Source organism: Petromyzon marinus, chromosome 80, assembly GCF_048934315.1.
Source record: "Petromyzon marinus isolate PM22_M1 ecotype Great Lakes invasive population chromosome 80, UKy_Petmar_22M1.pri1.0, whole genome shotgun sequence".
Taxonomy (NCBI): Eukaryota; Metazoa; Chordata; class Hyperoartia; order Petromyzontiformes; family Petromyzontidae; genus Petromyzon; species Petromyzon marinus.
In genome coordinates this window covers 6,589,216-6,603,243 of record NC_133746.1, presented here as the reverse complement: position 1 = coordinate 6,603,243, position 14,028 = coordinate 6,589,216, and the positions used below count along the sequence as shown (strand labels likewise).

Sequence of the window (14,028 nt, the reverse complement as noted above, 5' to 3'; positions counted from 1 at the left end):
AGGAACCAACAGACAGTAAGTTGGAAACGGATAAAGAAGTTGAGCTTACCCCAGTTGACCAAAAACTGATCAGCAAGCTACAGTAATACAGGACACGAAGTCACCGTTGAACCCAGAAGCTGAATACTTCCACCCACACAAGACAGAAGGTGAACAACAGTTATCGACAGCAGCCAAGGAACATGTATCACCAGCTGGTACAGAGAGCAGTGAGACAGATTCAGAGAGTGGATATCAGTTAACTAAAGCAACTGAGGGACAGATCTTGCTGAAGGGAGCAGAATACAGTGAGACCGATTTAGATGTAAATAATGAAGAATAGCAGTTGAGTCCCGCAAGTGAATCTGCAAGTGACTTGGAAATTAGTGATGAAGAGAATGAGAGTAGCCATCACAATAGAAGACTCCACCCTCAAACAAAGAGAAGACGGCCAAAGATACTCACCTATGACAAGTTGGGCTAACCTACCATCCTGAGGAGCCCGGTAGCACAAGGGATAACTGTTGGTTGCTACTTGAGACCATGGCGAAACAAGGGACTTTTAATCTAGATCTGAAGTTTTCGTGACTGCAGGGATCCATACTCCTGGTTTTTTTCGGTAAAGTCACGTAGTTATAAAATAAAATAAATTAAATCACGACGTTTAGATTGCAACACAAGCAATCATCATCAGGTGGGAAAACCACAGCAATATTTTTTTTGCTGAAGTGGGAGAGAGAGTTGCCGTGGTAAGAGGTTACACAGGCAACGGAGGGGGAGGAGCAAGGGGGGAAGAGGGAGGGGTGGGGTGTGGGGTAGGGGGAGGGGAAGCGCTGCGTGGAGTAGTCGTACCTGGCGCATATGATAGACGACAACCACTAAAAAGCAGTTAGGGTTTTACCTGGTTAGGAGGAAGGGAGGAGAGGGAGGGATTGGGGCGTGTAGTCGGGGGAGGGGAGGTGCAGCACCTCCCCTCCCCCTACCCCACAGCTGATGCTGATGACAAAGCGTTACATTATTTAGTATTACATTTCATAGCAACATCGTTTCCAAAGATCAACGTGGGAGCACACTTCACACATCGCACAGGATACTTTCAAGCTTCCCCAAAAGTCATCATAGGGCCATCATCACCCACACTGGCATCAACATCCCTGTGATTGTGTCGAAACGATTATCAACGTGGAACCTGGTCAAAGCTGACTGGGACCAATATAAAGAGGCTGTAGATAGAGTGGTGAGTCATTCCCGTAACACCGGAATGCTATCACCATTTTATTGACCTCCTTACTGCAGCTGCCAAGAAGTGCATCCCCCAAGGCTTCCAGAAAAACTACCCCTGGTGGACAAAAGAAGTCCAGCACCTGTTCCGAGAGTACAACCAGATGGGCAGCTCACAGGTTGGAAAGGCCCTGCTAGACTGCCGGCAGAGATGGTATCTTCCGAAAATTCCTCCACAAGACATCAGAATCCCTCAATTCTGTAATGTAACAGTTCATCTAGCTCCTCCCAGGTGCATACATTCCCATGCACGCTCCCTCCTATTGATGCCACAACCAGTGGCCATCATCACTTCTAATAACATGTTTTGTCTCCCAGGCTGCACTTCTTCACGAGTCTTTGAGCACTTTTCATCTTTTGTTAAAACTCATGATGATAAACTGTAGATCATAGCATTCGGTACACAATGAAAACGAAGAATCCTGTTTCGACAAATTGTAATGTTGTTTTCATTAATTAATCATCATCTGGTCTGCCTTCAAAAGCTGCACTATATAATTCTCTAACGTGTTCCGGTTTTATTTCAAATTGTTTATAAATTGCTACATGATGGTATTTTATTTAACTATCATTCTTAGTTATATTTTGGAGCTTTAGGGACATATGCACAGTTGGCATTGGTAAATAAAGTTGTGTTAACCAAGAAGAAGTCAACATGTATTTTCTATTTTTCAATAAAGTATACAAACTTTGTAGATCAATGCAACGTATTAGAATGTAATGACCTATTCGCTTAGCATTTATAATTCAATTATTTTTTTACGTGGCTCTAAACAAATTAAAACATTTAAACGACATTGTGATTGTTTACAAATGTCTCCTAATAAACGACCTACATTATATTTATCGTGAATTATTTTGCTCGTGAAAATGTGTTTCGTCTGTGTTGCTCACCGAAATGATTATCTGACTATAAACAATACATATACTTACAGACAATGTTCGTGACAATGTCTGACGGTTGGGAGTTGATGCCACTGTACGCGGTTACAAATGCATTATAACTTCTTCCAGGGACCAGACCAGTAAATGCTTGTGTGGTAATGGTGGAGGACAAAATGACGCTCTTCACTGCTGTTGCGTTGTACGTTTCACTTAAGTAGACAACGTAGTAGTCCACGTCTGAAATAGGAGCCACCCATGAGACAGTCATGGCTGTAGAGCTGATGGCGCTGATGGTGACACTGACTTTTGGAGGCACTGCAACAGCAAATAACAACGTTTCACACAGACTCGGTTAAAGGGCTGCGTGTATATCGTTAACTAAAGGTACTAAAGTAACTTGCGACACGTCAGATACAATACCGTAGTTAGAATTTCCGTAATATGGAATTAAGATCAGTTAAAGAGCCAGAGAAATCGAGAAAATGTTGCTGCTGCAGGGGAGAGGAACTGACGTTTCTTGCGGCTACAGAGAATTGCATTGAATAAAAAAAAATTGCACTGGACTCCAGAAACGTCTCTCTTTCCTTGTAATGAATAACCCACAACAGGTACGTATGCATGTTGAACTTATTTGGCACACGTAGCCAACCGGGCTAATCGGAGGTGTGGAGGAAGGAAAACAATCCAAATACCAAAAGCCATTCTATAGAAATCAGTTTGTCAATCTGGATGATTTAAAAGTGCATAGTTCCAGTGGCTTCCTAATATCAGAAGGACGAGCATTCCAGAAGGTACCATAAGCGCATCGCAAAGTGCCGTGCAATGTGGTGAACCTCGTTCGACAGTCAGCCAAAAGCTGCCGCTGTGACGAATAGAGTTTGTGTGATGGTTTAGTTGTAGTTACTTCCAGGTTCTATTCATGACTGCATCTGATAGCTGGGACAGAAATGCGCTGTGAGCCTCTATGGAGACAGAGTAATTCCTCTCAGGAACCAATTCATTGAACGCCGTTGGTTTGGAAGTTACGTTATTGGTTTTGACTAAGGTTCCGTTTGGCGTCTCTCTCAAGTAGACCAGGTAGTAATCTACGTCAGAGGCAGGGGCTGCTCACGACACCGTCATATTCGTCATGGTATTGGCAGTGATGGACAGTGATGGGGGGCACTGAAATAGTGACAGGCGTGGTTTACATTTGTAGTGGGTCAATAATTAGTCTCTTTCTGAGGCAGCACGTATATTATTTAACAATAATTGCTTAACACAGAGGGCTAATGGCCCCTCATACCCGATAACTATGGAGGTTGTTCCTCCAGGCTGAATACGCCTCACACTGGCTAATCTAACCCTTCTTGAGTGGAGCTTGGTCTTCACTGGTATATAAACTGGAGCCGACCCTTGCCAGGAGTACGGCTCTGCCTATTGGGCTCTTCTTTTCAGGAGACTCTTGATCTTCAGGTGGACGTGGCTTGCTCATCCGTGGCTCGCTCCGCTCCGGCCAGGCCTTCCTTCCAGAACCTTCCACCAGGTCGTGGGAGGGTGACATCATCCCCCAGCCCCATCCTGGGGTTTGGGGGCTTCGTCCCAGGATCCGCTATCTCATAGGGGTTACTGTTGGCCCCTTTGACCATAGTCCTTGGACACTGGGCTCAGTCACTCTTCCGCCCCCTATTGACACGTGTTGGATACTACCAGCTGATAGCATGGGGAGTGCATAATAATACCTCTACACATTAATAACTTCAGCAGCAAAGGAACATGTGAAGTTTTCACCCTACATTTTCTTTCTCACACCACTGGGTGGACTGAGGACAGGGGTGGTGGGAGAGGGGGGGGTGCGGTTTAAAACACCTGCCCATTGGTTAACTGCTGCCATTTAAGATGGAATTGAACTGGTGACCTCTGGATTGTTAAGTCTCGTGGACTAAAGTATTACACCATGGCAGTACTCATGTCATAATGTGGCCCCCTGTCACTGTATCTTATTGTCCATGAAAATAAAACTCCTGTTAGCCAGTGCTGCACCCATCTTCATAATAGTACAGCCTGTTCTCCTCAAACGCGGTGGTATTTGCGTTCCTGAAGAATAGCGCGTTAGAATAGAAAAAATCGCGTTAATGACTAATATATAATATGGGGGGGTAAAATAAAGTCCCCCATAAAATGTGAGATGCATGCGCAGGCCAAACAAAGACTTTGGTGCATGGGTAGAATCTAGAAGCAACCAGCAGCATCCCAATGCCTTGTGCAATGCTAGAGCGAGGCAGCCGTTACATTTGTACTATACAGTACAACAATCCTACTCACATGTGATGTATTTCCGTTCACTCAATCGCGTTATATCCAATTCGCATCCACGTTATTAAAAAAAAAACGTGTTCCCTAATACATGAATCCCATTATATCCAATGCGGGTCATGAAAACAACCTGCGGCATTATAGAACAGACTATTCCCTCTGCATCACCTTCCATACCAATCTCTATAATCCCGTGTATATTTATTTATGTATGGCCTTTCTTCCATGATGGCGATAACTTGAGACATACTTACATGTTCTCTCTGTGACAGTGACTGATATAGTATTTGATCCCCTGATGTAGATTTTCACTAAAATAAAATAATTCCTTCCAGGCACCAGACCAGTAAATATAACGTTCTGTGGTAATGTTGTTCTGGTCTGAGTTTGTATATCTGGTCCGTCTTGACGATCTTTTAAGGAGGCGATATAGTAGTACAGGTCAACAGAGTACATGTTCCATGACACCGTTATGGTGATCGCATTCTTGGCAATGGTGCTGACATTGATTTTGGCTGGCACTGTGGAAAAAAAATTGCAGGTTTTGATGACAAATTGTTACACCAGCGTTTTCCCTTTGACCATACCTCACAACGCTGGTCAGTGCGAGTCGGTGAATACTGGAGGTTGGGGGTGTATAGAAGTACAGTGATCCCTTGCGTAATGCACTGGATGCATCCCTGAAAAGTGCCGCGTTAAACTCAAGCCGCGTCAAGAGAAAGAATTACCGTTCACTGAATCACATTTCCACTGTAATATAATCAGCTTGCAGGCCATCCCATGGGGGGACAAGTGAGGGCATGCCGCTGCGTAACCATATCATTCTGCGTACTGTATCACTGCACTGTATGACTTCTGGCGCAGCTCAGAAAGTAGTTCGTCGTCGACCGCTCGGGAACTAGTTTACAACGACGCGCATTCCGTGTTATAACAGCGCACGTTGCACGTTATAACAGCGTGTGTTCTGCTTTACAATGGTGCGCGATCCACGTTACAATGGCGCACGTTCTGCGTTATAACGGCGCACGTTCCGCTTTACAACGGTTTGTGTTCCGCATTACAGCAGCGCATGTTCCACATTATAATGGCGCACGTTCCACGTTATAACAATGGTGCGCATTCCATGTTATAAAAATGGTGTGCATTTTGCGTTATAACAATGGCGTGCGTTCCGCTTTATAATTACGCACGTTCTGCGTCATAGTAATGGCGCAGGTTCCGCGTTATGATAATGAACATTCCGCTTTATAACAGCGTGTGCATTTTGCTTTATAACTGTGCACATTCCACATTATAATGGTTCACATTCCGCATTATAATGGCGCAAGATCCATGTCAGAATAACGGCATACATTCCATGTTCTAATAACGACGCATATTCCGGGTTATAATAACGACGCACATTCCACATTATAATAACGGCATACATTCCATGTTCTAATAACGACGCATATTCCGGGTTATAATAACGGCGCACATCTGTGTTGTGTGACAACACATGTTAAGCAAGAACTTACTATACAGTACAACAATCGTTTGATGCACTGCCTGCTGCTGCATTATGCAAACCCGTTGCAAAGTAAATAAAAATAATCAACCCATACAATATCCATTAAACAATGATCGTCATCATAATAACGAAATGTGTCGGACCTCGCATACAGTATGTGTTGAGGTAGCATAACGAAGGACATTTGAGGTAAAAACTCGGTGAGCAAGTGATTGCAGAACAAATACGATGTGTAAAAACAACACTCGGAGCTTGCGACTGCTCTTTCTGTTTTTAGTTATGCTTTTGTACACTACGATACAATTTACATTTGTATAGCATCTAGATGCAAACGCATCTGGCAATGCTTCACATGGAAAAACATTGTTTTAGCTCCGTGCTTGTGAAAACAAATGGAGCTTTAAGTCTTGACTTGAACAAGGAAAGCAGCTCTCAGCGCGTTCGAAGTTTCAAGGGGGAGAGACAATTCCAGACCTCCACCGTGGAAATTAAGGTTGACGACTGTGGGCTTTGTAAGATGAAGGCCTTCATTGCTGGGGTGGTGACAGCGTCCCAAAAGGTTAAAGTGAGATGAGAGAAGAGAGGTATAGAGGACAAGTGCATGAAACCGTCTTAAAAAAAAAGCAATCATTACAATCTTAAAAGTGGATCTGAGATCTGACAGGAAGCCAGTGGAGTGAGAGTCGGAGTGCTGGTGTGATATGACTTATTGTTTAATGTACGGGCGAGGAGGCTTTGCAGGGGCATTCTAAATCCATCAGTAATCGTCAAATGAGGTCAAATGTGGAGACCGCAATCGAGTGAATTGCAGTAGTCCTAGAGAGCATTAATAATAAGTGTGTGCATGGATCAAGGTCTCAGAAACTGGTGGAGTAAGACGATGCCGTTATGCCGGCGATGTTGTGCAGGTGCAGAGGTAGAAGCGGTCCTACAGAGCAGCGGTAGAAGTTGTAATGGTGAACGCTATGCTGCGCTTAGAATCCGGAGACTCGAGTTCGATTTACCGCTTACGGCCACCAACACCAGTGACGAATATCTGAGCCGGTCCCCCGTAGATCGACTCAAATGGGTGTAAAAACATCGCCACGAGGGAGGTAAAAGGAGGTGTGGTGCTGGCCACCCGCCTGCTTCATGTGCCACAGTGCCGGCCTCTCTTGCCAGCACTTGCTCCAACAGTCTGTCAATACTACAGCGAGGGTCCTCGGGTCTTTCAGGTCTTACAGACCTGGGAAATGCGGTGCATGAATGAATGTTCGGGATGTTTAAGAACTTCCAACGTTGTTGCACACTTGTTTTTCCCAACATACAGCAAGTCCACCGCTTCACGAGGGGGGGTTGCGTTCCAGACATTTTCTTTGAGCTGGGAGTAATTTTCCCACAAGGAAAAACGGTGGTGAAGGTAGGCGGGAGGCGAGGGGGGGGGTGCCATTCCAGCCCCGTAAATTATGCTTGTTTTAATTTGACAGTACGCGATTTTTACATGTTTCATTTTAAATGTGTTGTGTCTATATGAATACGCTATGTGTGACAGTTATTTATTTCAATATTGAGTGTGTGAGAGAGAGAGAGATCTTGCCTTAAAGCTTTCGTGACTGCAGGCATTAATATTGTTTTGGTCTTTTGGTAAAGTCACGTAGATAGGTTCAAAGAAGATAACAAAAAGCAACGAAAAAAACTACGACGTTTCAATCGCTACACAAGCGGTCGTCACCTGATGTCATCTGATGACGACCGGTTGTGTTGCGATCGAAACGTCGGAGTTTTTCGCAATTTTTTTGCTATTTTTATTGAACTTATCGACGTGACTTTACCGAAAGACCCAACTAATATGGAGAAAGAGATGGCGAGTGAAAAAGAGAATGGAGTGAAATGATGCTTTGCACGCAAAATATGCCAATACAAAGACTGAGGAGGAAGAGGAAGCACGTCCTGTACCACGTCGTGTTAATATATAAGTAAACATTTATGTTTATATACATTTGGACGTATTGGCGGTACACCAGTTGCAGCATAATGCACCGGTCCTCATGCAACAGTCCTGACAATGTCATTATTGTCAGGGCTTGTCTGTTTGCATGTTCGCCACAAGTACGTGTTCGTAATGCAGACTTGATTCCTTGCAAAAGGTATAATCAATATGGTATTTGAACAGCTTAACATCTCCTGTCTTATTGCCATAAAGGATAAAACCTATTCTGATTCGTCAATGTCCTGACGATACCGCTGTTGCCCCTTGAGTGAGCTGCAGGACTCTCCATCAGAAGTTGCACGCAGATTCAGCAGCCGCGTCCCCCATTCAAACGTTCGGTGGTGACACCACGAGTCGTAATCTTTTGATGCCACCGTCCGCCAAATAAATTATTCCGAAAATTAATCGAGAAACCGGCCGACCAAGTCTCTAAGGACACAAGGAGTCCAGTCTTGCCTTTTTGGAGCACGGAGCAGTCGACTGTCATCAGGCTGGGCGCTGCTATATGGCAACAGACTGCAAAGCTTCGTGTTCAGCCCTGCTCACTTAACGTTCCGTCTTCCCACCGCTTTGGCATCGCGAGAACTGATTTTGACACACCACCACGACTGGCGGTTTGCAAATCGCGAGAAAATAAATAATGATTGCGCAAAAACGTGTTTTTATATACCGTGCACCGCCAGTGTACAGCCAATACGTTCATGTAAACAGAAATTATTGTTACACGTCCTCAAGCCCTTGCTCATGACATTGGAATGACATTGAATTGCAGATTTGAAAATACTTACAAGTTCTATCCATGACCACATCAGATCCTTGGGAGCAATACAAATTTCTCGTCTCCACATATGCGTAGTAGTTTGTGTCAGGAATCAGATTGGTGTATGTGACGCTACCCGTGGACAGCACATACGAGGACTGGTTTATGTTGTTATTGTCTTTCAAGCGAGCATTGTAGTACAAATTGGAGGAAGAAACCTCCCACGAGAAGCTCATGCTTGTCATTGTCTTGCTAGTAATTGTCACATTGACTTTGGGTGGCACTGAGAAACAGCATTAGAAAGTTGATTAGTAATATCAGCAACATGTTCACTGTTTTTCAACATATAGCATTATTCAGTACATTTCGATTTCCCAGTTTACGTTTCTTTTCGCTTTGAAGTGCATTCATCTCTTTTTTGTTTTCGTCAACACGTTTTTACATCATTAGACCTCCTTTGCCAGTACAAAATATAATAGGGTTTTTCCCCTTTTTTCTGGCAACAAAACTGAAACCTTTTTACAAGGAATCATGTGTGCATTAACCACAACACTTGTGGTCAAAATGCAAACAAAATACACATTAATGATGTAGATGCTTACCCCGAGCCCTCATTACTTTGATAGTGCATTGTCTTTGAGCTGTACGCATTTTGGCGTCCTCTGGTCTAGAACCAATTGAGACGAGGCTCAAAAGAAAGCTGTCTCTGGTGTGGACCAATCAGTTACAAGGACAATGGATATATTATCAAAGTGTATATTTTGTTTGCATTTTGACCACAAGTATTGTGGTTAATGCACACATGATTACTTTAAAAAAAGGTTTGAGTTTTGTTGCCAGAAAAAAAGAGGAAAAACCCTATTATATTTTGGTACTGGCAAAGGAGGTCTAATGATGTAGATGCTTACCCCGAGTCCTCATTACTTTGATAGTGCATTGTATTTGAGCTGTACTAGCACCCCACGTGCCCCTATTGGACATGACACCTCCCTTTCCTCCAGCCAGCCAGGCAGCTAGCCAACAAACCTTTAATAATATAGCATAGTATTATATGATGGTACAAATGATATGGGAGTGATGCAAATTTGAATACACACTTGCACAGACACTTCTAACAGCAGGGCCCCGGCCGTATGATGTTCAGACAGCTGTGTATGCATGTGTGGCGGTAGTGTAGCGCAGGGGTCCCCAACCCCCGGGCCGCGGACCGATAGCAGTCCGCGGCCTGTTAGGAACCGGGCCGCACAGCAGGAGGTGAACAGTGGGCGAGCGAGCGAAGGTTCGTCATCTGTATTGACAGCCACTCCCCATCACTCGCATTACCGTCTGAGCTCCACCTCCTGTCAGATCAGCGGCGGCATTAGATTCTCATAGGAGCGCGAATCCTACTGTGAACTGCGAGGGATCTAGGTTGCGCACTCCTTATGAGAAGTCGGAATCCGACACTTATTTTAGTCCACGCATGGCCCGCCCATTATTTTATTTACCACTTCCATCTGCGCCTCTTTTCCGCACCGTGCACTTGTATCGGTCACAGTTTTGGTAATCCCACAAGCTAACTCGAGCCAAAATGAGTAAAAAAACAAACGTAGCTGGAGAGCTTATTTGATAAGGGTGAAAGACCTAATGATGAACCGCGCCCCCTCCACCAGTCCGTAAAAAAATTGTCTTCCACGAAACCGGTCCCTAGTGCCAAAAAGGTTGGGGACCGCTGGTGTAGCGGTTTGCGCACTGAGCTATGAACCCGGCGACCCGAGTTCGGTTCCCACTCAGGGCCAACATCAGTGACGATTATCTGAACCCGTCATGGGCCTCCCCTAGGTCGTTCAGCCTCAAATGAGTACCTGTTGCGGTGTGTTAATATCACCATTGCAGAGACAAAGGCGGTCGGGCATGGTGTTGGTCATCCATCGCCTCGTGTTTCCTTGCCGATCTTCATAGGTGCCACTACTTGCCAACAGTACTTGTCCCAACAGTCTGTCCAGGCTTTTTGTCTTTGGTGAGGAATTAGCGGCATCCCAGTCTCGACCTCCATTCCCCACTGCATGGAACCCACATCCCTCAAGGCGGCTTCTACCCTCTTTCATCTGACTGGTGGTGTTACTCGATGACGATGGGAGGACTTCAAAGGGCCACTCGATTACTAAATGCAATTGACGGGAAAATGTTTTATTTTCTTTATAAATAGCAACCGGCACATCCTTTGTACATAACCATCTGTATGTCCCCCTCACCCCAACCCTGGCAGCTAGCCAACCAGGAAGGAAGCCAGCCATCCAGCCAGAAAAAAACTTTTTTTTTACAAATTGTGATAAGGAAATTGAAACTCTCTATTGCGGTGCCATCTCGCAGCAGGTCACTCACATGTGCTGTCGTACACGGTGGAAGAGACGTATCTTGTGCCAGTGCAGTTGACAGTTATGGCAATGCTGTAGTATCTGTTAGGCACCAGCCCCGTGAATGTGAAGTTGGAGGCACTCCCATAGATGGTGAAGGGGGAGTTTGTGAATGTCGACCGATCATACAATTGTAAGACGTAGCTGGTGGCGTCCACGCCGACCTCCGTCCACGTGACTGTGATCGTTGTTTCACTTCTGGCACTCACCTGCACTCCTTCAGTTATAATGAATGCACAAGTATCTTAGTAAACAAAGTAATAACAATGACAAATAACAATCTTTTGTAAGTCCTCTGCTCCTTAAAGGCCACCTCCCCTGTGTCATAGGCATGTGAAAAATAAATTCATATCTCAATGGATTCCTCCAGTATAAATAAATATGCTGATAATTCTGGATTGGTGAAAGGGTAGGAGATAGAGCTTCTGCCAAGATTTGGCAGAAACAGTTCAGATATTACTGTCAAACGGATGCTATTCATGGCCGGATATATAATTCGGATCACAGGGTTCATAGCGAGTGCACTAACCACTGTGCCACCACTCCCCACCTCCGTGTCTAATCGTTGTAATATGAAAAAAAATGCACTGTAACCCCGGGGCCGGCCCAAGACACGCTGGTGGGACTACGTCGATCGGCTGGCCTGGGAACGCCTGGGAATTCTCAAGGAAGAGCTAAAGTATGTGTATAGTAGTGTATAGTAGTGTATCGTATAGTAGTGAATCGTAGTGCAGTGTATAGTAGTGTATATTAATGCAGTGTATAGTAGTGCTGAAGTACGTCGCCAGGGAAAGGATCTGGGCCGCTACTACTCAAGACGCTACCGCCACGACCCTCACCACGACAAGCGGACTGAGAAACGAACGAACCCACGCACTGTAACACATTTTTAACAAGTTCTGGCCAGCTGTCGTCTCCACCGCTGTGTCCTCAGCCAGCAGTGGACGTCAGGGATCGTGATTGATTTATCGTCGCGTGAGTAAAATGTTGCGTCTGTGAACCGTCCTCCAACCGACACGGCCAATTTAATGAAGTTGCCCCGTGATGACCGGTGCGTTGGAGAGCCAATGACGCAAAATTTCACTATTGGATATTGTTCGCTGATTCGCTGAGAGTTAGAGCCACCATCATTAGGCCGTTTCTACAATTCCTGAAACTGTCTGATTTTGCTGGTTACATCAGCGAACCGGCAAAGTACCCATTCGTTTATATGCTTGTAAAACATGCGACAAAACCTTTTCTTAAGGGGCCGCGTTGGGTGGTGGACGGCTTTTACGACAGAAGTTTGGTCAGATAATTGCATGGCCCACTCCAAAAATATATTATGAATCGTATTGACTGCGGAAACTAACGTGTTAGGTTAATACATTTCAACAATACGACGATCACCATTGCATAAGTTGTTCACAAATATTGAATTAAATGTGCATAGTTTTTGTGCTGCCACTTACATTTTCTTGGTTCTTTCGGAAAAGTCACGAAGATAGCAAATAAAATTAATAAATATTAAAATAAAAGCAAAAAAAACACGACGTTTCGATCGCAAAACAAACGGCCTTCATCAGGCGTAGAGGAAAAAAAACGCTCGTGTTGCGATCGAAACGTCATGGTTTTTTTGCTTTTATTATTTTAAATTTATTTTTAATTTTATATTATTATTTTTTTTATTTTCTATCTATTGGACTTTAAGAAAATAACCAAAAATATGAATTCCTGCAGTCACGAAAGTTTAAAGTCTAAATTGTTGCCATTTAAAGTTCAACTTCAGTTCGACGTCAGCCATGAGGAGACTAACCATTGATCTTTACAATCGATGACGCAGATGTTGTCAGTGTCAGTTACACAAATAATCAAGTTAATCAATTATCACATAAAACCGCGAACATTTTGCAAAGCATATAATACTTATTCGGTTTTACCTTAACTTTATTGGGTTTGTCATTTTATATTTAAAAAATGCTTTGCATACCAATCGCGATAAAACAATTTAACAAAACAGATTAAACACTTATCTTGGACCTTACCTTAAACGATATCTCATGGTTTTCCACACCACGACAACCTTAGGACAATTCCATTTTTTCACGAAGGCAATGCTTCCTCCATCATAAATACAAGGAGTTCATTGAAAATGTTAAACTGCATCTCACACCATTAATGAATCGCTCGCACTGTGCTCATGTTCTCGTCTAGCTGCGTCTGGATCTCTCAGGGTCTCAGTGTATTTTTATCTCTGTGTTTATCTCCGCGTGCCTCAGTCTCCCTTTTTTGCCTCCGATTATTCCCATGTCTGCTGTTTTCATCATTTGCCTGCCCTAACTGTGTTAATCTCTCACCCATTCTCTCGTTGGCCCTCTGCGTATGTCTGTCTCATTTTCCCTATGCCTATCTCTCTAGGCCTGTCGCAAAGGTGGCTGGGTACGGTGATAGCCTCACCCATCATGTGCCATTCCGGCCTTCATAGGCGCTGCTACTCGCTAAAAGCACTTTCCCCAACAGTTTGTTAAGCTAATACGAGGAATCTTTGTCTCTGCGTCTATGTGTGCCCATCTCCTTGCCTCTCTCATTGTCTCTATGTCAGTGGCATATTAGCAACATCATCAGCTCAGGGGGTGCGGAAATCGATCAGGTGGGGTCCCAAATATCGTGATTTATCTCTTCGCACGGTGGCACATAGAGGCTATTCGATATCGTAGCTCCTTTTGTCCTAACCACATCGTAATTACACTCGCGTTGTCTCAAATATTTGACACCATAGGTGCGCTCCGTCTTTGCAAAATGCAGCCACAACAGCTGAGTAGTGCCTCTTTGCAATATAATTGTCGCGTATCTAATGAAATAAATTTCCCAGAAGCGCAGTTCTAATGTGAAAGCATTTTCATGAAAATAAATTGAAACCGCAATTCACACTGTTATCGAAAACAAATCTCATTGTGGTTGACAAGAGGGCCCC

The 14,028-nt window shown here is 44.2% G+C and overlaps 1 long non-coding RNA gene across 1 annotated transcript; it reads right to left on the bottom strand.

The window, feature by feature from the left end:
• Window positions 1-1,206: 1,206 nt before the first annotated feature.
• LOC142907641 (uncharacterized) lies at window positions 1,207-12,208 on the bottom strand. The gene is made up of 4 exons (XR_012931167.1): window positions 11,044-12,208; window positions 8,708-8,962; window positions 4,695-4,961; window positions 1,207-2,460 (listed from the first exon to the last, which is right to left on the bottom strand). It is a non-coding gene; the product is annotated as an uncharacterized LOC142907641 (long non-coding RNA).
• Between the last annotated feature and the right edge of the window lie 1,820 nt (window positions 12,209-14,028).